Source organism: Rattus rattus, chromosome 7 (genome assembly GCF_011064425.1).
Source record: "Rattus rattus isolate New Zealand chromosome 7, Rrattus_CSIRO_v1, whole genome shotgun sequence".
Classification (NCBI taxonomy): Eukaryota; Metazoa; Chordata; class Mammalia; order Rodentia; family Muridae; genus Rattus; species Rattus rattus.
In genome coordinates, this window is record NC_046160.1 from 30962708 (window position 1) to 30988942 (window position 26235).

Below are 26235 nucleotides of genomic sequence, written 5' to 3' on the forward strand. Positions count from 1 at the left end.
TCACACAATAACAAAAAAATCTGTTCCTAATTAAAGAATTCTTACTTGCAAAAGATTTAGGAGATGTTGTAAGAGAATTGTATTTTGATCTTGTTATAGAAAGAATTTTCCAAAACAAGGGTAAAATGAATAAAATATAAAGGAAAAAATATTAAATAAATGAATCTAAAATAAAATTAAGTTGTAATCATCAAATGACATTATCAAAGAGGTTATAAGTTGGACTGCAAATAAGAATATAAAACTGACAAAGACTAATACATGGGTTATATAAATAACTTATAGAAAATAATAAGGAAAACTTATGAAAATAATAGACAACATGAAAAATTAATAACTCATAGTAAACAAAATGCAGTCATCCTATAAAGATAGGAAAACTATTCAACCTTCTCAGTAGCTAGGCAAAGGGAAGCTAAAACCACTTCAAATTTAACACATTTACAGCATCCAAACGTTGATCAAAGAACCAGAATAATTTGAGTAACAAGATAGCATTGAATGAGAACCTACAATGTAAAATAAGCATCCACATATACATAATGATATGAATAAATGATTAGATAAATTAATAAAAAAAGAAAAACGCAGCTGAAATTCTTCAAATAAATGTGTAAAGATTGCATTCTTTTGGAACATGGTATGGTGTTTAATCACTATTGTGAACTTGACAAGCCATTTAGAAGACATATTGTGAGGGTGTCTCCCAAGAGACACAACTAAGGAAGACCCATCCTGAATGCCCATCGGCTGCAGTTCTTGATGTAACAAAAAGATAAAAATGAACTGAGTATCATCAGCGTTCACTTCTAACTCCCTCTTGACTACTGACACTGTGACCTCACACCCCTGCCTCCATGCCTTCTCCACAACGATAAACAGCATCTTCAAACAGTAAGACAAATGAACTCCCTTCTACCTTAATTCATTTTGTGCCCAGTGTTGGTAACAGCAATGAGGATAGTAACTAATACAGGAAGAAAATTAAATGTGCCACCCCTAGAGTCAAGCATTCATATAATCTCAGAACTTGGGAGACAGCAACAGGAGCAGGAGGAGCAGGGGTTAAAGGTCATCCTCTGCTGGTGAGGTCAAAACCAACCTTAGCTTTATGCTATCTTGTCTAAGTGAAAAGAAAGAGTTGGGAGAGAAGGAAAAGAAAAGAAACAATAATAAAATCACTCATTATTCCTTAAATTAAGTGATGCCTTCCCTACCCTGGTACACAGGACAGATTGAGAAAAAGAGGAGGAGGGGGCAAAGGGAGTAGGAGGAAGAGAAGAAGAACAAGAACTAGAGGAGGAGAAGAAGGAGGAAGAAAAAGAGGAGGAGGAGGAAGAGGAAGAGGAAGAGGAGGAGGAAGAGGAAGAAGAGGAGGAGGAGGAAGAGGAGGAGGAGGAGGAGGAGGAAGGAGGAGAGAGGAAGAGGAGGAGGAGGAAGAGGAGGAAGAAGAAGAAGACCTCTATTATGGAGAAACTTGACTAACACTGCTTCAAGCAGATGACAAAATTCAAAATCATCTGTGATAAATCATGCCTTCTGTATACACTCATAGTACACGATCATGATGGTGGCATTCTTTCTCTGTCATCGTCCTGCCCGATCCTTATAACAGAGACTAACCATGATGGAAACATTAGAGACACTCCAACACAGGGCCATCCTCTGCATGAGCTTTCCAGTGATACTTATGAAAATTGACAAGTTTTGCAAACTACCACAGTGGGCCAGCTCTATCCTGCCATCTGCTTCTGTAAATAAAATTTTACTGGAACATAGACATTCACTTCCATCTGTATATTGTCTGTGGCTGCATTGTAATGATATAGCAATTATGGCTGAGATAAGATGTCTTCTAACACCCCCCCCACACACACAAATGTATGTTAACTACCCGATTCACCTTGTGTTGGAGGGTTGTGTATATTTGAGTTCATATGGAGGTTGAGGATAACTTTGAGTGTCCTTCCTCAGGCACCATTTACCAAGTGTTTGGGACAGGGTCTCTCACTGGCAAGGAACTTTGCCAAACTTGAGTAGACTAGCAAACAAGCAAGCTCCAGGGATAGATCTGACTTGGTAATCTCACCATCACTGGGACTCCAAGGATGTGACCATCACTTCGAGCTTTCACTTATGATTTCTGTCGGGCTAAACTCAGGTTCCCAAGCATGTTAAGAAAAATACTTTATTAACTAAGCCAACATAGTTGGCTTCCCAGCCAACCTAGTTCTTTACAGGGAAAAAAATCATGGACACCTTTCCTTTCAAAGTCATCAAGAACACACTTCAAATTTCATATCTTCTTATACATTGTCTTATTCCAGCCAGAAAGAATTCTGTGGTTTTAAAGGCTTAGGTGATAAGATTAGACCCACATGGATAATCTAGAATAATCTCCCCATATTAAGTCCTGTTGTCTTCATTATAGTTACAGAATCTTTTTGCCGTGTATTATAACATCTTTTCAGGCTACAGAGACTTGAGTTAGAATATCCTATAATGTTGTTCCATCACTGCCACAGCTGTACTTACCCAATGCAAAGATGTTAGATACACTAGGCAAGGGCCTCTGCTTTTCTGTTATAACACCTGGCAGACATAGTGCATTTCCTGCATGAACTGGTCTCCTTCCTTCCATGGACTATCTACGAATTGGCTTTTGTCTATAAAGCAAACGTACCATGAATTAGTAGGAAGCTACCGGGCCAGACCTTTAGTCTTGTCTATCCATCATGAAAATCACTTACCATGATTATGAAGAGGGAACAATTGACTATGGATGCATTTTCCTTCCCTCAGATTGTACCAGATTCTTGCCCTTCGTTGATTATCTAACTCCTTACAGCACAGATTTTGCTGTGCCTGTCAGTAAGTGAGGGAGTTCTTTCTCAGAGACACTAAAGGGCTCCTTGAAAACAACACAGCAAGTCAACGACCAAGTGAGGCTCTAATCTCTCATTGACTCAGAATTAAATTTGTTTCCTGAACAACTCAGCTCCCTGTAATTTGCCACACTACAAGAGATGACAAAAAAACAAGAGCCACTCTCCCTGACCCCGTGATCAGTCAGGGATAGAACTGTTGGCTTTCCCTGCCACTTTGCCACACTATTGTGCACCCTCTGGCCGAAGTCCTAGAAGTCCTTGGCAACATATCAGTCTGGTTCATCACTTTACCCACTAAGTGTCATGGGAAACTCATTCCCTTCAACATATGCCCTAGTCTATGCTCATAACCAGAGTAAGGTTCTCCAATATTAACCTCCACTCTGCTCTTAAACTCCATTTAGTGGTCTTTCTACCTTAATCCTCTTTAACCCTTCTCTGCTCTTGTTTCTGTGTAACGTTTCCTACTTAATTCTTGGTCAGACAACTCAGAATTTTAGTTCTGAGAATTCTCATAAAGCGGCATGTTACCACATGCTATCTCTTCAGGCTGTTATCTTTAGTCTAATCCTCTGACAACACTGACACCTAAAACATCCATGCCCATGTAATAGATGAACTATCAATAAAGACAAGTAACTGATCACATGTCACATGCTTACTACTACTGAGCTAGGATATTGCCTGACTCAAGGACCTCCCAGCTCAAGATTCTCCTAATTTTAGTTTCTGGGGCAAAGTTTATCCTGCAAATTCTGCTTTTCCTTATTTAGAAAGTGTTTCAAGTTCAAATACAGGCTTGGGTCCCAAATGAAAGCTGAAGGTGTGAACTCTGGAAAACTAAAGGTTCTCTATAATCTAGAAAACTCATAAATGGCCAAAGTCAGTTTTATCACTGGATCCTTCTTTTTCTTTTAGACCTTTTTTTGGAAGCTCTGCAGCAGGTCACAACAAGGCTTCCATCATATAAGGAAACCTTCTAGCCTCTGTTCACCATCCATTAAAGTTCCCACCTCCTTATTTCCTAAAGTCTTCATCTGTAAGCTAAGATCAGAGTACACTTCCATAGTGCCTGAGATTCTCAGGATGCAGGCCTCCTCCACGCCAACCCCAGTATTCTTCAGGACATGTTAGAAATGCACTTGCTCAGACTTCCACTGCAGAACTCTGAATTGCAAATTCTGGGGCTGGATCTAACACGGTGAACTTCCAATCCTCTTCTGATGGTGACTGAAGGCTGACAACTACTGACTTAGCTGGCTATTTTGAGCATTAAGTGGAGTGATGTCTAAGTGGCTAAGCCTGACACCTAAATCCAGAAACTCTGAGAAATGTAGTATTTCTGATTTCTTTAAAAACAGGAAGGATGGAGGATTGGTGAGTCACTAACACTTTAGTGTAAACTAGTTTGACATATTTCCTAAGAATTATTTGAGCCTATAAAACGCTATGATTTAGTAGATATTTTAAGAACCACTTGACAGGCAAGTGGCAGAATTGGGACTCAAAAATGTGGCCATTTTCCCCAAAGTTACTTGGAACAGTTACTAACCCTGTGCTCAATTTATTTGCCATCCCACACCCACTCCTATTTAGCATTAAACCCCAGCACACTAAGGAGGACAAACCCAATCAAGAATTTACAAGGCCCTCATGCTAGCAGTGCCAGGGACTGACTGCTGTGTGGTGAGAATCTGAAGTCTCCTGCCTGGGAACCTGACTAATTGACCTGCTCCACTTACTGATGAAGGCAGGAAAGTATGACCCTGGTCTTGCAAGAAGGCATCCTTCCCTCATTCCTGCTAAAAATAAAAGAATCACTCTCACGGACACTCACTCAAAGGTTGTTTCTAAATGGGCCACGCACTGTAATGCATTCCCTGTGTTAGTCACCTAGTCTTACAAGGATAACAGGTAAAGTTATCCTGCTGTGCTGTGAGTCAGATCTAGCAAAGTGTCCCAGCTTAGTGACACCATGTCACATCAGAAGACCCTGTGGTCACACATACAGTGGTTCTAATGGCCACTAGAAGGTTAAGTTGTGTCTGTACTGAATTAGTGACAAGAAAATACAAGTGTAAGGATGGGTCCTGTCATATGGACCAAGATGGTCCATTCACTCAACTGATAACTATTAGGGGAAGGACCTAGGCTGACAGAGGCAGGAGAGAGAGTCAGAGAATCTGGGACCTTTCCTTCTCCTTGTCCTTAGATGTGAAGTACCCAGTTGTGGTGGGTAATCTTGTTTGTCAACTTGTCGGAACCCAGAACCAGCGAGGAGACAAGGATCTGAATATACCCATGAGGAATATTGTGGATTAGGCCAATGGAAGCAGGAAGACTCACTCTAAATAAGAGGACATCTTTGCCAATAGCTCATATGTAACGATGTCCATAGGAAAGACTTTGGCTTTTGGCCTGCTTGTCCTTTAAGCCCACAGGTAAATTTATCCATGCTACTTCAAACACATTTATACTGTTGCTGTCATCACCACACCCACTGCCACTGTTGTTGCTGCTGCTCCTGCTGGTAAGAACCCAGCTCTTTATACCTTGCAAGATGAAATGAAGACTCAGTAACTTTCCAGAAATCCTCCAAACCTTCATAACTAGATTGGAAATGCTGAAGCATCCAGCCTTGTGAATTAGCAGAAATTGGTCCTCTGCCTCCCCAGCATGCTGGCAGCCATTGTTGGACTGTCCACAGAATACGGTGTAATCCAATCTAGTAAATTGTCTCTTTAATATATATTTATTCTCTTGGATCTATTCCTCTGGAGAACCTTGACTAATACACTAGCTATCTCAAGTGCCTCATGACATTCTGCAATCTGGGAATGTGGGTAGCCATTCTAAATAGGAGCCTAGAACATACCCCAGGGAGATAGCTGAGAAAAGATGTGTGCCATCATCGATTGGCAGCATCATTCAACAGCCATTGGTTAACATTGCTTTAAGCACCTCATATCTGTGCTTTAAGCTTTCTGTTTTGTTCAGTACAATCCTTTGAATGGCACTTACATATATTGATGTGCTTATAGGAACTAGTAAGAGGACTCTTCCTCTCTCTTCCGCTCTTCTCCTCTTCCGCTCTTCCACTCTTCCTCTCTCTCTCTCTCTCTCTCTCTCTCTCTCTCTCTCTCTCTCCTCTCTTCCTCTTCCTCTCTTCCTCTCCTGGCTTGACATGATAAAAAAAAAAAAGGAACTAGTAAGAGGACCCTGTCTGCGTCGTGTCTTCACTGCTGTTTCTGTATTCTACAGGTCTCCTAGAGTGGCCTTGGGAGTCAGAACAATGCTTAGAAGGAAGGAACTCAAGAAGAGAGGTTGTGAAGTTTGAAGCATTGCATGCAATTTCACATAGGGAAGTGGGTTCTCTTCAATAGCAAAACTTCTAAACATGGAAAGTAGGACAAATCTCCATATTCTGTGGTATCTGATCTATGTGTTTGTATGTCCTGTGTGTATATGTAGGGAGTGTGTGTCCAAAGGTCAACCTCAGTGTCATGTCTCAGGAGCAATCCAACTTGTTTTTTATGACAGAAAGGATCTCTCACTATCCGGAGACTTGCCATACAGTTGTATTGGCTGGCCAGTGGAGCCTCAGGGATCTGCCTGTCTCCAACTCCTGCCCTCAATGATGGAGACTCAGTATCAAACGCAGGTCATGTCATGTCTTCCCTTTGGGTGCTTTATCGACCAAAGAAAGTCCCCATCCCTATGCCGGTTAATCCTGATGCTCAACTTTACTGATTACATTTAGAGTCATCTAGGAGATAGGCATGTCTTTGAGGGCATTTCCAAGTGACTTAATGGAAGTGGGAGACCCATCCTGAGCAAGGGTGGCACTACCCAGTGAGCCAGACTCCTGAATGGAATAAAAGGGGAAAGTGAATTAAACACCAGCATCTACCTCTCTTGGCTTCCTTACTGAAGATGTAATGTAATCCTACATCTACACCTTCCCTGTACCCTTGAGCCTAGAACTGAAATAAAGCCTCCCTGAAATTGATTTTTGCCAGGTATTTTTGTCACAGTGAGCGCGCGCGTGCGCGCGCACGCGCGCGCGCGAGAGAGAGAGAGAGAGAGAGAGAGAGAGAGAAACTAATGCATTTGTGAATTCCAGTGCTTGACTTGTGTTAAATTATAACTGAATTTGTAAAACTACAGTCCAAACATTGTCTTACAGCACTGTGGGAAGCCCTCATATAGAAAGATCCATGTACCTGGTAACACAGAATAATTCTTAAAAGCAGAGCTCCTCTGTTCATAAATACCTTGTTTCCTCTTAGCTACAGAATCCACTTGGATAAACAGAAGGTAGGTTTTTTTTGCTTTTTTGTTGTTGTTGTTTGTTATTTTGTTTGTTTGCTAATTTTGTTTTGTTTTTTGATGAGAAGATCTGGATTCTCCTTCTTTCTCCAAGAACCAGTGTATCTCATGCACAGGGGAGGAAGGCCTGCCTGAAGTCTTCAGTCTTTCAGACTACACAGGATATGAGCTATTTCCAAGCTTTATCATCCTGGGCTGAAAGAGACTTCAGCTGAAGTTAACATGGGAGAGCTTCTCAACGGGCAATCCTCCTCAAGCTATGCCTTCCCCTAAAATGGGAAGCTACCCTGTAGGTCAGAGCAGGTTGTCAGAACATCCTTCTACTTCTCCATCAAAGAAGGGCAGAAGGACAGAAGTCAGAAAAATAGGTTGGGGTGGGCAGAGAAGACAGAAGGACAAATATGTTGGGAAGCGATAGCTTGGAGCCTGTCTCTGCCCATTGCACCACCATCTCTGCTCAACTGTGGTCAAATGTCCACAGCATGCCCAAGGATGTCCTTCCCTCCCAGGAAGCTTTCGTTGCCTTGTCCTTACAAAGGACTAAGCTCTCCTTTCTCGCTTGCCCTAGCTACCATTCTGCTTTTGATGACTCTGTCATCCTGATAACTCTCTCTCCCTCCCTCCTCTCTCCCTCCCTCCTCTCTCCCTCCCTCCTCTCTCTCTCTCTCTCTCTCTCTCTCTCTCTCTCTCTCTCTCTCTCTCTCTCTCTCTCTCTCTCTCTCTGCCCCACAGCAGTTTTTAACTTTACTTCCACCAGCTATACCCAAAGTTGCCCCTTCGTTCCTCTACAGGACCACCTGCCACTGTTCACAAGAGTCCTAAGTACAAGGGGGCAGTGGAGATCAATAAGAGAATAAATGTACAAAGTCCTACCTGTGGCTAGAACCAGCTAAGAAGAACTTTTGTTGGTTATGATTGGCAAAGTAATAACCTTTTTCTTGTCTAATAAGTAGCCAATCTTGGTTCTGTATGTTGTAGGGAAGTGGGCTGTGAAAGGTACCCCAATTCCTGGTAGAGATGGGTCGAACCTCTGGGGACCCTAAAAGGGACAGCAGGCACATTTCCAGTCTCCCAGGAGATCAGGGCCTTCTCATGTAGTTGCAGCCCCTCCACAGACCCCTGTAGAAAGGTTTGAGATGGATCAGTCATGTGTGGCAACACCTCAGCTCCTCTTCCACAGGTGAGGATGTGACCACAGGTTACATAGACTCAAGACAGATCAGTCACATAGGGCAATGCCCCAAACTCCTCCTCCACAGAAGACATGACCAAGTCACATAGGCTCAAGACAGATCAGTTGTAGAAACAGGATACACCCCAAATATGTAGATGAGGTCTTCCCAAGCACTCGGGCCAAACCAATAGGAAGTACCTACTGTCAGACACTGACCCATACAAAAACTATATTTAAGAATTGTGTTCAGAAGGATTAAAGGTGTGCAAGAATTATTCCGTTGTCTGAGAGTCTCTGTCATAATCTGATCTCCCGAAATCGCTGCCAGAAGCTCCCCTGAGCCCCTTGCTAGCTAGTCAGTCTCCAGCTACCTCAGCCTGGCCTGAGCAACCCAAGCTGCCAGCAGAAAGGAGAAGGACCAGCAGCAGGGCCATCGAAAGTTATTCCCCCTCCCTGCCCGAGTTCTCTCTCCCTTCCCCCGAACCCACACATCTAGCCAGACCAGAGGTCACTAGGGGAAGACCCCACGCCACCCCCAGGCATGAAGCCCCACAGTATGTAACATACCTTTGACAACTCTTTGACAAATAGTACTTTCAGACACAAGGTACCAGTATGGCCTGTGGTTACAGCTTACATCCTGGCATTTTCATTTTGAGAAGGGACATAAAAGACTCTTATTCAAACAGATCCTTTTTAGGAAACTTCTAGTCATATCACTGCCTGGGGACACAGAGCACAGGTCACAGGATCAAAGTTCAGATCCACTCACGGCCAAGACACCCCACTGTGTCATGTTCTCAGAGTACAGGCTGAGCAGCATCTGTACTACAATCCCAAAGGTCAAGACAAGCTAAAAGCAGGGTCTTGAAGAAACGCTTTAAACAGATGGTCCCTGACTTCACAAGAGTTCAGCTAAAATCATTCAACTTAAACATGATCTGAAAATGACCCACATGATCATTCTGCCTCTCGTGTTCAGTACAGTATTCAGTAAGTTACATCGGATAGTCAGCATTTTATTATAAAACCTTCTTTGTGTTGCATGATACCATCTGACCATAAGCCAATGAGAGTATTCCGAGCACATCTCCTGACATTCTGTAAGTGGTGAATTAAATAGATGTTCACCTTGAAGTACCTAAATGTGTAAACTTCGGTTCATAGCAACATTGCTAGCAAGAGCCAAGGGATTCAAACAACTCAGGTATGTGCCAACAGCTGACTGCATAAGCAGAATGTTGAGGACAAATACATGGAATGCTATCAGCCGTAAGAGGAAAGTACTAAGTGATATAAACAAGACCTAAAAGGAGAAACACCTTATAACATGCATGGACTAGTAAGATTTATAGGCACAAGAGGTAGAATGGTGGTTGCCAAGAAAGATGAAGAGTAAAAATGGGGTGTTAGTGTCGAGTGGGTAATGGGTTTTTGTTATGGGCTGAGGATGTAGTTTAGTGGTCCATCATCTTCCTAGCATGCATAAGATCCAGATTTCAATCCATAGTGCTGCATATAAATAAATATTCAGAGTTACAAGATGAAAAGAACTTCAGAGATGGATGGTAGTGATGTTTGTTTATTTTAAAATATTTAAGGTAGGGCCAGTAAAATAGCTCAGGGATAAAGGCACTTGTTATGGAGGTTTAACATCCTGACATAAACCCTGGAACCTATGTGATAGAAGGAAAGAAATTACTCCTACAAGTTGTCCTCTGAGCTCTGCTTATGACCATGCATGCATGTGCACACACACAGTAAATAAATCAATTATAATAAAATAATGCTTGTCTTTAAAACGATGAAGATAGCAAATTATATATTATATATTAATAATTTGTGAGTGTATATGTATGATAAGTGTGCTCATTCATGTGTTCATGGGTGCAGACAGAGAGCTGAAGCTGACTTTAGGCATCCACATTGTTTGGTTTTGACCTTATTCTTTTTTGTGAAGCAAGGTCTCTCACTGGACCTGGAGTTTCTCAATTCAGGAAGGCAGGCTGGCCAGTGAGCTCCAGGAATCTTCCAATTCTCTACCAACCCCTAGCTTCAAAGGTGCAGGATGCTATGTTCAGCCTTCGTGTGAATCCTGTGGATCTGAATTCAGATCCTCATGCACTTTACTGAGCGAGCCATCTTCTCAGCTCTGTACCTTAGGCATTCTGTAATGGAGTCGTTGACAAAAATAACTTATTTCTCAGCCACCTGGACTCTCAAAGGTGGTTCTGAAAGTGGCTTTAAGAGGTCTCGACTGACTCCGGCCAAAATGCATCACCCCTGTTCTACAGCACAGCCTTTAAACAGCTTATGATCAGCAGAGGTGCAGGGGCGCATGCACCCATCCATAGACTGGACCACAACTGAAACCCAGAATACTACCAATAAGATATCATCATTTCCTACTAACTACAAGGGTGCAATATAATTTCCTTTGGCTTAGTCCAAGGAAATTAGTCTTGGTGACTTTCAGCCTCCAGACTTGGCCGTCCCCTCATGGGTCTAGCATTTCTAGGCACACACGCTAGCTCCTTCCTATCGGGAACAACATCCTTGCCTGGGGTAAGAAAGCCTTGTCTTGCTTTCTGTACTAATTGAGACCTCTCTGCCAGATAAGCATTTAGGGAGAGAGAAGCCTGCAACTGGTCTGGGAGAAATGGAGCTGCAGCCACATTGCAAAATTCAAGCAGCTCACTGTGGTTTTTTTCCCTCTTCTCCCTTAACTCAGCTTCCTAACCTGCCAGCTTCACCTTCCTGGACACTTCCAGAGCCAGGATGATTCGGAATGGGGAATCAGGAAGGTTCTAAGTAAGGTGATTGGCTGAGACATTTCATGGGGTCTGGGTGAAACTGGAGTGCTTTGTCAGTGTAGGAAGAAAGAATGTATATGATGGTCAATTCTCACTACTGTGACAAAAGACAAAAGAAAAATCACCTTCAAATGCTAAAAGATTTATTTTGGCTCATGGTTTTAGACCTTTTATTCCATGGTGACGTGTTGCCTTGGTGCCATGGTGACAAGATGAAGGTAGCAAGAGCACTTGTCGGAGGAATGCCATTCACCTCATGGCAGCAGGAGATAGGGGTGGGGTGAGGTCTCAGTTCCAGTGACCTAACTCCCTCCAAATAGGACCCTCTTCTTTAAAGTTTTACAGCTGGTCAGTGTCACCACAGCTGGTACCAAACCTTATTCCATGAGATTGGGGGGAGGGCACTTATGATCAAAACCTTTAGCAGTAGACCCGAGACAGATTTAGAATAGAAACCTGTCAGAATTCAGGTCTTGGTTGGATATTAGTGCCAGGAAAACACAACTGTATCAGAAATCCCTGCCTTCCAAGGGTACATAAATATTTGCCATTCATTAAGTGTGGACCACACTGGGGCAAAAAACAAATAGACAAACAACAACAATAACAAAACCCATCTACAATAGTTCGCACCTGTATTCCAGCACCCCTGTTGTGAGATGGGAAGCAGAGACAAGAGAATTGTGCAGAAGCTCACAGGCCAGCTCACCCAGAGCATAAAGAACCATAGAACGAACAGGAAAACCCTGCATCAACAGGGTAGAAGTAGAAAAGCAACTTCCTTCTAAAAGTTATCTTCACACACACACACACACACACACACACACACACACACACACACACACACAGCCACTGTGTCATACCTGTACCCACACTCACACATATCAAATAAAATAACATTTTACATTAGGAAAAATATGTAAAATTAATTTTCCTCTGAATTTGTTTACAGAAATGGTATGGTTTCATGTATCCCTGACTGGGCTATATAGCCAAGGATGACCTTGAACTTCCAAGTCTTCTGTCTCTCCCTTCTAAGTGTGGGAATTACGAGTATAGACCTCCACACTTTAGTCTCTGTGATGCTAAGGATTAAACCTGGGGCCCCATGAATGTTATGCAAACTTCTGCTAACTGAGCTATGGCTCTAGCCCTCCTGTAAGAAATATATATTCTGATAAGTAAACATCTTTAAAAATCAAAACCTAAGGAGTTGCTTGGATTTGGGGACTAGACCGAGCAATAGCGACTGACCAAGCATCACCTTCTCAGTACAAATTATGGGCTCAAGCCACCCTCCTGTAGGAGAAGGGGAGAGTTATCATTAAATCATTTAGGGATTTTCATAAGTTCCTAGGCCTGAGGTTCCAATGACTGAATAAAACGGAAAGCGACTGCAGTAGCTTCCACTCATAATGAGGAAACTTCCAAAGAACATGGGAAAGTTATACCCAAGAGCTAACAAAAAGTACCTCTTCCTGATTGAGAACCTCAAATTCTATTTATGCTGGTTACTGTAGGTGAGGATGACTTTGAACTTCTAGTCTTCCTGTATCTATCACTTTTCATTGAAAATATAATTTTTTCATATAATACATTCTGGTTTTGTTTTCCCTTCCCCTAACACCTCCCAGATACTCCTCACCTACCCACCAAAAAATTCTCTCTTTCCCCCCTCCTCTCTCTCTCCTTATACAACAAGCAGGTATCTGGAAAAAAATAGTAAGATCAAATGAAAACAAACAAACCATGATAAGATCACCCCTAACGCAAACAAACATAAAAATGAAGCCAACAAAACCAGGGGCTGGGGATTTAGCTCAGTGGTAGAGTGCTTACCTAGGAAGCGCAAGGCCCTGGGTTTGGTCCCCAGCTCCAAAAAAAAGAACCAAAAAAAAAAAAATCACAAAACCAGAAACTATAATATGGAAGCAAAGGACCTGTGAGGTTAAAACAACAATGCCCAGATAAGGCACTAGTAGTTAAAAACAAAAATCCTTCAAACGTATTTCTGAGTTGACTAGTCACTGCTGATATAGGGCTGACCTTAAGTGTGGTTGGTATGCTCAGGGAGAGTCATTGAAGAAAATGAAATTTTCCTTTGTGAGTAGTTGTCAGTTGGAGATAGTTTCTGAGTTAGAGAGAGACGACCATTTTCACTTACCCCTCTCAGTGCTGCTCACCCTATCCTGCTTGATCCTGTGCAGACCCTGTGCATGCACCCCTACCTCATATGTGTGTCTACCTCTTAAGTGCAGTGATGGTAGGCATGTGACACCATGAAAGAAATTTAAAAACTGTATTTCCAAAAGATCACTGGAAAGCGTATGAAGAGTATATGAACTATAGCAAAAGCAAAAGTCAAATGATCACTGAATTGCTCATATAGTCATTTAGCTGAGGGCTTTGACACCATGGTAAAGATGCTATAGCAGTGGGAATGGTAAGAGATAACCAGTTATATAGGTTTGGACTAAACAAGGCATAACAGGGGGAAGGAGAATCAAAGATGGCCTCAACACACATAACTAGCAGGGCATGGTTTTGATGAAGAAGCCCGGCCAAGGAAAAAAGGAATTCATCAGAAGATAAATTTTTCACATTAAGTGTAGTCTTGTTAAATACATAAGTCGATTGTGCAGTTGGTTATAGTTAAAGGTCAGAGCCAGGTGTAGCAATCTGATTGTTTTTCCCTGGTGACTATCATCTCATGTAAAATATGAGGCTGCATGATGAAATACAGACTGAGAAGATAAATCCATCAGGCCGAGGACAGTTGTATAGGTGGGAAACAGAAGAGATTCCTCGTGGGAGCCTGGAAGACAAAGTGCCCAGTCTACTTGGCTGCCATTGAGAAGTTCAAGAAATAAGAGGGGAGTTGGGTCCTGAAAATTCAAAGAAATATGAAAACAGGGTTGGCCTTAGATGTGGAGAGTTAGGGCTGGCCCATGACCTTGAAGAACATCATCAGAGTGAAATGAACAGAGTCAGAGAACATGGGAAGTACTGAGTGGAATAGGAAGTGATAAATAGAAAGAGTGAACACAGAGAAATCTTTTTGTGCGGTTTTACTGTTTAGAAGTTAAAGGTTAAATAGGACTTGCTTTTAATGGATGGGACTAGGAATATAGAGTCCAGACCATTCAATGTTACTATTAGAATATAAACAAAGGCCATATGGATTTAGCAATAGTCACTGCCCAGTGGTGGCTATGTCATTGACAGCATGTGTGCTGATTAATTTATATCAACTTGATACACACTAGAGTTTTCTGATAGAAGGGAACCTCAGTTGAGAAAATACCTCCATAAGACTGGGCTATAGAGTTCTCTTAATTAATAATTGATAAGGGAGTACCGAGACCATCATGACTGGTGTCAGGTTCTATAAGACAGAAGTCTGAGTAAGTCATGTAAGGCAATCCGGTAAATAGCATCTTCCTGTGGCCTCTACATCAGCCCCTGCCTCCAGGTTACTGACCTGTTTTAGTTTTGGTCCTCACTTTCTTTGATGATGAAAGGTGATGTAGAAGTGTGAGTCTTTCCTTTTGGTCATGGTATTTTATCACAGTAATAGACACCCTACCTGAGACAGCATAGGTGACCACAACGAGTCAGCAAATGCAGGTCCACTAGAAGTGAAAGAGGGACTGTTGTGAGTTACAGTGAGCTAGAAGTAAAGATATGGGAGCAATAAACTTAGTTCATTCTCCAGAAAAAGCATTTGTGACTGGGAAAGAGAATTGTGTACATGATGGGAGCAATGGAATTGATTGCCTATACCATCTGTTTTGAGGAGCAGAAGGTCTGCCAAAGTAGACTCCTAAGAAAGACAGTTTTTAAGGACTATTAGATTGTGTCAAGATGGACAAAGCTTCAGCATGTGGAAACATTGATGGGAGCATTTACCTGAGGAGAAAAGAAGAGTATAGAGATGACCCAGAGAGACATTTTACAAAAATAAGAAGGTTTGAGCTGTGAAGCACTAGTGGGGTGATGATCCTGGAAAGCAAAAAGGGACTTCTGTTGTGAGAAAATGGGGACCTAGAACATGCAGGTGACATTGTGAGTTTGATAGGGAAGAGTAAAATTGTTCTTTATCATGGTTTCTGCTTAGAAAGAAGGACAGGAAAGGGTCAAGAGAGTTACACTTTGTGTTTAAGAGAAGTTGAAAAGGGCTATATATAAAAGGGATAAATACTGGTAAAATAGAGGAAATAAAGAGTAAATGGGATAAAATATATCATCTTGTCATCCACCTGGATGGTCACCAAAGGGCTTCCTGTTAGGGAATGTTGACGAATACTTCACAACAGAGGATGTAGTCAGATCACTGGACTTCAGTAATGGAAGGAGCTTTGGTAATTTCCCAGTCCAATATCTTGCAGCATAAGCAAGAGCATACACGACCAGATTAGTGAAGTCTCAGGTTACTGACTGCAAAACCAAGATTAATTATTTTGTCTCCTGCCCAATCTATGCAGAACACCAGCTCTATGGCCAGGATCCAGAAAAGGCAAAGAGTCATTTTAATCCAGCAAACAGCTGACTGGTGTGTTTAATATTAAGGAACTAGCCTTCCTGTGTCCACACAGAGCCCCTTACCTGAAGGGCTTCTCCTTCAGTCCATACAAGAATTATTATAAGGTCTCTGATTTTTTCTGTAGTAGTTTCTGACTCATTATTAGATCCAACAAGCTCTTACAGTATCTTAGCAGGATTCATGAAGCCCACACAAGTGGGACTACCAAGCTAACTTCCTTTAGTGTATTGAATTCCTCAAGGATGAAATAGCTGTTAACTCACCCAGAGGCCCAAGTTTGCTTCTTTCTTTCTCTACTCCTTTGTTGAGTAATATCAGTCAAGTCAGGCTTCTCTCTGCTAATATACTACCATCTCCACAGATACGTGGCATTATCTATGCTTCCAGAACACCTTGGGGATGCTTTCAAGGCTTGTGTTTGAGAAGATCCTGATTATGGAAAGGAAAAGTTCCCAGGCCTCATGCTTTGATGTTTCTATGCATCACATCTTTTGTTCCCACACCTTAAAGGCTCGGGTTTCGTTTTACAGAGAGAAGAATTAAGCAAGGTGACACACAGGCCAGGAACACCAAAGAAACTCTGTAATCCCCCAGAGGCTCCCCGTAATAAAGCAGAGCTTGAAACTGAGCCATACAATGAGTTTTCTTATTTCACGTAATGATACGAAGGTGTTCTTGAACAAAACAAAATACCAAATTGTGTTCATGGGCTTTTCAGGATTTGTCATTTCTTTTTCATGGAGCATAATTGCAGCAACCCAGGCTCCTGTGGAAGATGGTGTCTCAGTAGTGATAATGCCTGCTTATAAACTCAGCACATCTAAGAAATAAGGTCCCATCACTGACTTAAAGCAGCTTACAAATGCCAAAGCCTAGGTCATTGTTAACAGAACATAATGGAGATTCCACCTCTCTTTGAGGATGGAACATTCTATTGCCTTCTGTGCAATGACGCTAATAGCCACAATCATTGTTCTTGAGAATAGATGGCCTGGCATCTAGCATCAAAAGAGGACAAGAGAAAACTAATAAATCATTAAGGTGCTTGGAGGCAAGTTCCTTTGACAACTACAAAAGTGTTATCCTGGACCCATGTGAAGATAAGAATCAACTGAATTCATAGTAAACAGCTTTGCACATTGGCAAAGCTGAGGACTCAAGAAACTGGAACCAGGTTGAAAAGGACTCTGTAAACAGAACTGTTAAGAATCCAAGATGGGATTCCAGAGTGTTCTGCACTCTGCCCTATAACTGAGCTAGCTGTTGGTTTTATAATCTTTAATAATTAAGTGTAGTGAGTATGAAAAGCAGAAATTATTTTTAAGATATAGCTTCAAACCTTGCTACTACAACTCATTAGTTGAGCAACTTGAGCCATCCCTTATCATTCTACAGCCTCAGTGTCTAGGTGATGGGAAATGTCTGGAGTGGCCATTAAGGCACTATAGTGGACTCTCCAAAGCACTGCTCTGCAATGCTCATCTTATCACCCATTTATTTATAGTGTATCCTGGCAATTGTCTGTAGTGTACTTTTCTCATTATGTGCTCAGTCATCTGATTCCATTGTACTTAATCCAGTGCCTCTGCGTCAGTAGAGAAGAGTGTGGGCCCCTCTCAGGCTGCCCATTTGTCCAGCCTTTGCACCCAAATGTGATCTTCAAACAAAGGATAAGGCTGGAGTTCTGGCCTGAGGGACTTTTCAGCACTGCTGAAGAGCTGGAATGTGAATGCCTACAGGATGTTAAATTCTATGCACAGCCATTTGCATTTTGTACCCTGCAAATGACACACATATTAGTGTTAGAAAAGATCAGAATCCAAGGGCAAATAAAACTACTTAGAGAGAAAGGCTATTCTGAAAAGGTGGATAGAACTCATTTTGTTTCCTATTTGCTTAGATTGGAAGGGAGGAGGAGGAGGAGGAGGGGAGGAGGAGGAGGAGGAGGAGGAGGAGGAGGAGGAGGAGGAGGAGGACAGAGAGAGAGAGAAATGGAAAGAGGATTCATACCTCAAACCCAGAGTCCAGCATATGACAAGGGTCTCATTTTTTCAAGTGAGTTCATAGTCATTGTATTCCCAAAGACCATGTCAAGCCTCCCGTAACACAAAAAGAGAACAATGACAACTCAGCTGCCTGTGTAGCAAGAACCTTTATATTGGAACAATTCATATCAACACCCACCCCACCTCCCAGACACTGCATCCAATAAGTTTGTTTACAGTGACATCAATGTTTCTCCTATGCACCAAAATATGAGCTCATTAATAAACCTAGGGCCCTGGAACCCAAGAAGTCAATTTAAATCAGTACAGCAGACAGTTCATAAAGATGTATGTTTAACCAAAGCTAATGAATGGGTAAAGGATTATTAAGTTGTGGTCCTTGATATTAAGATCATAGGCCAAAAACATGAGTCAGACACCTATATTTAGAGCAGTTATAGAAGACCATATGAGCTAAGTGACATACATATGAAGGAAGGAATCAAGTGCCTGGTAAAGGAGAGAGGTTTCATGAGGAACCAGTGGTGGTATCAGGTCTCTTCATCTAAACTGAGGACAACTATCATACCTATGTCACAGCATTGTTGCATGTACCCAGTGAGCTATTCCATGCAGAAAACTAAGCATTGCACCTAGGGCATCACAACTATATATTACTAGTTAGTACCTTTCCTTGTCACTGAGAATGGATGGGAAACATCAAATGGGTGATGGATGAGAGCAATTTGTAGTCACAAGGAAGGCAATATCTGACTTCACTAGGCTGCTTTCCACAGAACCAAGGAAAAAAGACTCAGAAGGCTGAAGGCGGCATAGCCAACTTCACACAGAAGAGGCTTACAAACAGTCTGAAGGGGGCCTGGAATGCGATTCTAGAGATTTGACAGCAACTCTTGGCATTTACCCAAGCTTCCATTATAAGAAATAACCCAGTCATCCATATCATCTTAATCTGGCAAAGTTCACAGATGGACCAGTTCTGAGAGTGGCATCCCCACTCTGCTATTAGACTGAGTGCAGTCTTCAAAGCATCAAAATTGCAAGTTTTCAATAGAAGCAGGCAAAGATATTGATCAGTGCTTTCTTTTGTACCTTGTGACTCCTGGACTGGACAAATGTCAGCTGCATTTGTCTGAGAACCTCTGCCTCAGCCTCACTCAGCAGGATAAAGATCAGACAGACTGAGCAATTCGAGTGCCAAAGAAAGTCTTTAGCTCTAAGTGCATAGTACTTAGGACCAAGTACAAAACTCTTCAGGCCAACTTTTATTTGCTATAGAAAAATAATAACTAGACACAACATCATTGAGAAACAGTCAAGAAATACTCAGTGCTCAGAGGCCACCTGGTTGAGTGTGTGCACTGTCTGCAGATGAGAGGGTCAGAAAAGTCAGGAAGGGCTACAGCAGTCAAAGAGGGGTTTGCAGAGATGAACAACAAGAGGTGAAGGGAGGCCAGGGCAGTGAGAAATCCCACTCATGTAGTAATGAGTGTTTATTGAATAGTTTTTGTGCACTGCCCAGGGATCAATAGCAGATGTGGGAAAGTCCCTAGCACTATTGCAGTTAAAAATGAATAAGAAATACATGAAACAAAGAAAATAGTAAGTATAGGATATAATGTTAAACAGTAAGTACTTTGAAGAGAAATAATGTTAGACCAAAGGAAAATACAGTATAGATGAAGCTGTCAGATTGGTACTCTTATTAGTCTGCCAGAGATGCTGCAACCAAACATAACCTACTGGTGACTTGAACAAGAGAGATGCATTTTCTCACAGTTCATAAAGTTGGAAATATAGTATTAAATCCTTTACCTCCAAGTATAATCTGTTTGTTTTTTGTGGTGGAGACATTTGAACAGAGACATAGATACTGTGCTAACCTAAGCCATGGATCTGTGTGAGGCAACAGAGAACACCCAGTGCATACCCCCTAGTTGTTTCTAAAACATGAGGTGGCTGAGAAAGTGAAGGCAGATAACAGGACATGACATTGGAGGGTTAGCTAGAGGTCAAACTACACATGTCTTACAGGTCATATCCAGTCCAGGGTTGTGTATTTGGGCAGAAAAAGATTTAGACAGAGTTGAGCAGGCCAGTAGCATTCTGACACGTATTCTAAAATAGTTGCTCGGAATCAAAGTGAGAGCATGAGTGAAAAGAAGGGCGTCAGGTAGGCAACTGTAGCAGATAAAGGATGGTTGTTCACCCCAAGCCTAGAGAGACATGGCAGTATTTCTATTCCACATTCTAAGCTCCCAAGCAAGGATAGAATGAGCTGTGCCAAACAGAATTAGAGGCAAGTCCATCACCCTTCCTTTCAAGAAGAGAAGGCAAGGCCAGGAGAGATGACACAGTAGTAAGGCTGTTGGCTGCTCTTACAGAGGACCCGGCACCCACAGGGAGGTTCACAACTAGCCATAACCCCAGGTCTAAAGGAACCTATCTTCCTTTCTGACCTCCCTGGACATCAGGCATGCACATGGTATGCACGCACATGGTAGTTATGTATGCATCTATATAATGCAGGGAAAATATACATGAAAGGAAAAATAAATAAATCTAAAGAAGAAGGAAGTAGAGAAAGAGGAGAAAACAAAGAATTCCAAGTCCATAGCTAACTTTAGATTCCCCAAAGGGTTAAAATGCAATCATTCTGTAGAAACTAACTTTAAACCACCTGATTCAGTTCTCTAGATATGCACTGCTGGGAGCTGAGTAGATATTACATTCCTGCCCCCACCCACCAAAAATATCCTTATAATGATGGAATTTGGAAAGGAAGCTTTTGTTATGTATCTAGTTTCCCTTCTGCTCTGACCGAAAGCAACTTAGGGGAGGATGGGGTTTATTTGGATAACACTTCCCAGTCATGGCCTACCACTGAGGGAAGCCAGAGTATAAATTCAAACACAAACAATGGACGAGCTTTGCTTGTTGGCTCGCTCAACCATATGCTCGTGCTCCGTCTCAGACTCAGACAGTTTCCTTAAGCAGCCAGAGCCACCTGCCCAGGAAATGATGCTTCCACCGTGGGCTAGGCCCTCCCACACTACCTACCAAGCAATCTCCCAAAGACTTGTCCACAGGCCACTCTGGTCTGGGCAATCCCTTCATTAAGAATTCCTTCTCAGGTGACTATCAGCCGTGGTCAGTTGACAGTTACCACTAACTAGGGCTATGGGAATATTAGTTATTATTGTCATTGTAATGGTCAAATACTTGATGAGACACAATTTAAAAGAGAATGGATTTATTCTGTCCTGTGGCTCATTCCATCATGGTGGAAGGGCCTAGTAGGAGTTGGAAAGGGAAGAGGAAATTGGGCATGGGTATCCACTTCCTTTAATGAGCATCTACTTCTTAAAGGTTCCATGGCTTTCTAAAACAGCACCATCAGTTAAAGGCAAGTATCCAAATACAGGAGACCATGAAGGATATTTAAAACTCAAACCACAATATTCTCTCCTGTGATTATCTCATAATGCAAAATACATTCATTCCAGCTTCAAACATGCCCATAGTTTGGGACAATGGTAACACTTTCCAAAAGTCCAAAATCCCCCCTGAAAGTCAAAGCATTCTCTTAACTGTGAGATCCTGCAAAATAAAAAAGCAAATCACATAATTCTAATATATCATGTCACAGATTAAACCCTCCCATACCAAAATAGAAGAATGGGGTCCGCAAAAGGAAATACCAGACCAAAGGGAGACCAAAACCCAGAAGTTCAAACACCAAATCCACAATTTCACGTCCTGCTTATGGGAATTGGGATAGAATCCTCTGGGTTCCAAAAAGCTTGGGTAGCCCTACTCCTTCAGCTCTGATGTATGTAGCACACATGTCTTCTCTTTGAGGCCAGCTCCACTGTAATTCTTCAGCTTTCTGAAGTAGAAGCCTTTAGGTAAGCACTATAACTTAATCTTCATCTTCACAATTTCACATAACAGCCTCTCTGTCTCAGCAAAGAATCAAACCTTGCCACCCGGGCCTGGCCTCATTAGCTCTCTGAAACCACAGAGCAAGACTTCGCAATGTCCTCAGTCTTCCACCTTCCATACCTGCAAATCCAATCCTGTATAGAGGATGCTGCCAGGTTTTTGATACTGCAGCTTGGGATGGTACCTGTCCCCACCGGACCAAAGCTGTAGCTATGTCTGTGTGCCTTGGTGGCTGAATCTGAAAGTGCTTTCCTAATCAGGGAGAAGCCCTTCACCCTCATTCTCCATTCAGACTCTCTCCTTTCAAGTAGATTTGCATCTTCATACATTAGAGGCATCAGTGAGTAAGGGGTTCTACCCTCAGGCACCTCTCATAGTTTTCCACATACAGAATAAATTCCTCTCCAACAGTTACAGACTCTTCTTCAACATGTTCTTTGGCTACAAGTTTAAACTTTCATGAACTCTTTTGTTCAACAAACTGAAGTTTTTACATTTTCTTTTCCAATGTATTCTCCTTTGCGGTATATCTGAATCAAAATGGTGAACAATAACCATTCCACAGCCTTAATGCCATCCTGCCTTAAAAATTACCCCTGTTCCAAACCTTAGTCCTTTGCTTTTAAATTCAACATCATTCAAGCTCTCGGGACATTGGTTTCTTGAATAGAGCCAGAGCCAGACCTTTGCTAGAATATATCCAGAATGGTCTCTAGTCTAGTTCCCAGAAGAGTCCTTATTTCCTAAGAAATCTCAAGAGCCTTGCCAACACTGTCAACATTCCTTCACCTTTCCCAACTCCCATCAAATTAGTCCACTGACCTCTGCTAACAGTGTTTGAGTCCCTAGCCCAAAATTTAAAACTCTTCCAATGTTCCTGGTATGAATCATTCCCAAAGACCTAAGGACCACATGATGAGGGGAGGAGGAGGGGAGTTTTACAACATTAACCCCACTTTCCAGTACCAAGTTTCCACATCAGTTACTCTTCTAGGTGCTATTATTACCATATACCTGACAAGAAGCCAGTTAAAAATATAATGGTATATTCTGAATTACAATATGACAGGATACATTTCAAGATGATAGGAAGCCTGTGATAAGGATGAGAGTCAGATGTTCAGCTTGCATCACTGGTCAAGAAACAGTAGGTGAACAAGAGCTGGGCAGGGCTATACCAGGTCCACCTTCACTGACCTGCTTTCAGTGAGACTCCATTTCTTGAAGATTCTACAACCTTCCCAATGTCATCACTTGGGGATTAAGTATTCAGATTCCTAAGTCTATGGAGGATATTTTACATTCAAGCCACAATGGTATATAATAATGTCATGAGACTAGGGCCCCAGTGAATAGGATCAGAGCTGTACAAAGAGACTTGAAAAAAATTGTAAGACTCATTCTAAATCAATCTCTCTCTCTCTCTCTCTCTCTCTCTCTCTCTCTCTCTCTCTCTGTGTGTGTGTGTGTATGTGTGTGTATGTGTGTGTGTGTGTATGTGTGTGTGTGTGAATACAGTAAGAAGGTACTTGTTCCAAACAAGGAATAGAAGCCTCAGCACCTTCATTTTTAAATTTCACAGCTTCTGAAATAGTGAAAATATATGTTTATTATTCAATCCATCAGAAATATGGTATTGTTATTATGGGAGCCCAAATTAAGAGGAATTGCCCATCAACTTTACTTAGTTAATGATAAGTTAGACAGAGTGTCTGCCGGGCTTTCTCTACATTTGAAACAAGCTCTGTGATTACAAAACATAGCTGAGCAAACATTTCCAGTCACCCCTTGATTAGGCACACTATTAGAGCAGAAAATTTGTGAGTAATTCAAATACCTAAATTTTTCTGTTGCATTAAACAAACTTCCCCATTCTTTCAGTGTATTTACCTCTCTTGACCTATTTTATATCAATATGTTAGAATTGTCATTCAAGCATGAGGAACAGTAAATGTCTCTTGCCAATAAATAATTCAACCTGAATAATTCCCCTGACAAAATTCTAGCATTCAGAGTTCTTTAGACACAATAATCAACATAATTCGCAGTTGGGTGGAGTTTCCTAATTTTAAAAGGAGCTTAGTTTAACTCCCATTTCTCCTATTTGCTGCTCAGAACTGTTCAAGGGACTCCTAACAGCCTGTTCCTTCTTCATGCTAATGGAATTCTGTTTGTAACAGAAGTTTCAGGCTTTAAAGAAGACGACTTGTCGCCCCAGTGACGGCCATTCTTCTTCCTAGTTGGAGTTCATGTTTAAAAGCAAGCAGTACCTGTGTTTGGTCTCACTCCTGTTATTTCAGGTTCTGAAATTTGTTCACTATAAAGCAGTTGAGCCATGTGGCTATTTAAAGCTCTGTTTCTGATGAAGCATCCTAAAGTGTCCTGTGGGCGTGAGGTACAGCCAACGAAGGAAGCCATGATACCACAGTCAGACCAAGTGCTGGAGACACTGCTCAGTTTTCTACCTACTTAATCCTGGGTGTTGTTGTTGTTGTTGTTGTCGTTGTTGTTTTTGTTGTTGTTGTTGTTGTTTTCTAAAATGACTTTGGAGTTTGGAACTAATAGTCACATTGTTCAAACAAAAATCTTTTAAAACCCTGAGCAAAATTAATTTTAATATCAAAAAATAAATTGGCCAATTGGCTGTGATACAGTTAAGAAAAATGCAAATAATTATAATTAGGTACTGTTAGAATTGCTTTTTTATATAGATTATTTATGTGTACCTATATATGCCTGTGTGAGTTTATGTTCACCACAGGCATGAAGTTGCCTTCAGAGATTAAAAGAGCATTGGCTCCTCTGGAGCTAGAGGTCTAGGCAGTTATGAACTAACCAATGTGGGTGTTAGATACAGAACCAGGGTCGTCCACAAAAGCGGTATGTGCTTTTAACTGCTCCAGACCCTGTAATTGCTTATGGATTCGACTATAGCATGCTTAAATAGCTTGAGTGTTGTTGTTGTTGTTGTTGTTGTTGTTGTTGTTGTTGTTGTTGTGTAGTCTCAACCTACTGGTGATAAAGATTTGCTTAAGTATCCAGAGTGAACTTGAGCATGCCTAATCCTAAATGACAAGGGTTATATGCTAATGCCCTTGGATTTTGTCTGCATGCCATAGACTGTTCCCCATGAGAGGATCTTGTTGCTAATAAAAATCTAGTCGATTTGGGGACCAAACAGTTTGTTGCATAAATTTAAGTGACTGAAAATATGTCTACCTGGTTAGTTTATGGTGATATAACTGCTTAACAAGGAAGCAAGCATCTTTACAGCAAGGCTATTTATACTCAAGTTTATAAATACTTAAGAAAATCCATTTCTTTTATATCTGGTCATGGTGAGACATTCAGGGGAACTGAAGGGAAGTATTCCACAGACAAAAATAATAGGTAAGGCTTATACACAGGGTGTGGGTGTGTAGCATATACTTGGCAAGTTATAAGTTTAATAGGTCTGTTTAAACCCAAATCAAAATTATCAGCTGGTAGCCTATCTGAAATGTCTGAAAAGGCATCTAGGAGTAATTGAAAGCTAGATGAAATGTGAAAGGTTAGGTCATTTCACCTTGTAAGGCAATCTGGTGATCTTGGTAATATAAAACAAGAATCCAAGCTTTGGGAAACAGGGGGTGGAGAGAAAGGAGAGTTAATGCCATCTTAAACTGACTTCCACTTTAGTGCTTCCATAAAGGCCTTATTTTTTTCAGCCTTCATTTGCGTAGTGAACATAGTGGGGTGCTAGGTGATAGGCATGTCTCCTGGCTTCACAGCTTAACATTATGATTTGAAGAATCCCAGCCAGTTGGTTTAAAAAAAAATCACACACCACACTGAAGTAAAATGGTGGCCTGTACACTCAACCAGGGTTTAACAGATCCATACTACTACGGCCCACTAGTCCATCCCATGTTCCAGACTGAGACTTGGAAAGTTTAAGATAGGAAGAATGGATTTTGTATAAGAGACAGACACATAGCTTTGGGAACAGAGGGTGAAAGGTGCTACATTGAAGAAGGACAAACTCAAGAGCATCCATACCCTGGCCACGTTATCCTAGACAGCAAAGCAGAATGAGCACCGGAAGTGAAGATTGCAAATCTTGAGGCTGAAGATGTTATGCCGGGCTATCTGCTGGCCTTAATCCAATTAGGGAAGTCCTGCAAAGGACCAAATCTTTGCCAGCTAAGGTTAGAGGTAGATGGTGACAAATGAAGGATCGGAAAGATGCGGTAGGGGAGGAAGCAGCTGCAAGCCAAGGAATTTACAGTCTCTGGAAGCTAGAAAAAAAGAAGAAAAAAGACTATGCCACGTATAGGTTTGCATAGAACCCTGTGTAAGACAAACACCAAGGTGTCAAAAACCTCTGGGAATGAAACACAGAGTGTCTACACTTCGATTTTTAGCTTGCTCTGACCTATAAAGTTATTTATTAACAGATGTGTTATTTAAGTCATAGAACACTAATACAACAGATCAGACAACTAAAAATATCAGTTTTCCTCATCCTAAAGTGAAGATAAAGGTATTGATGAGATTC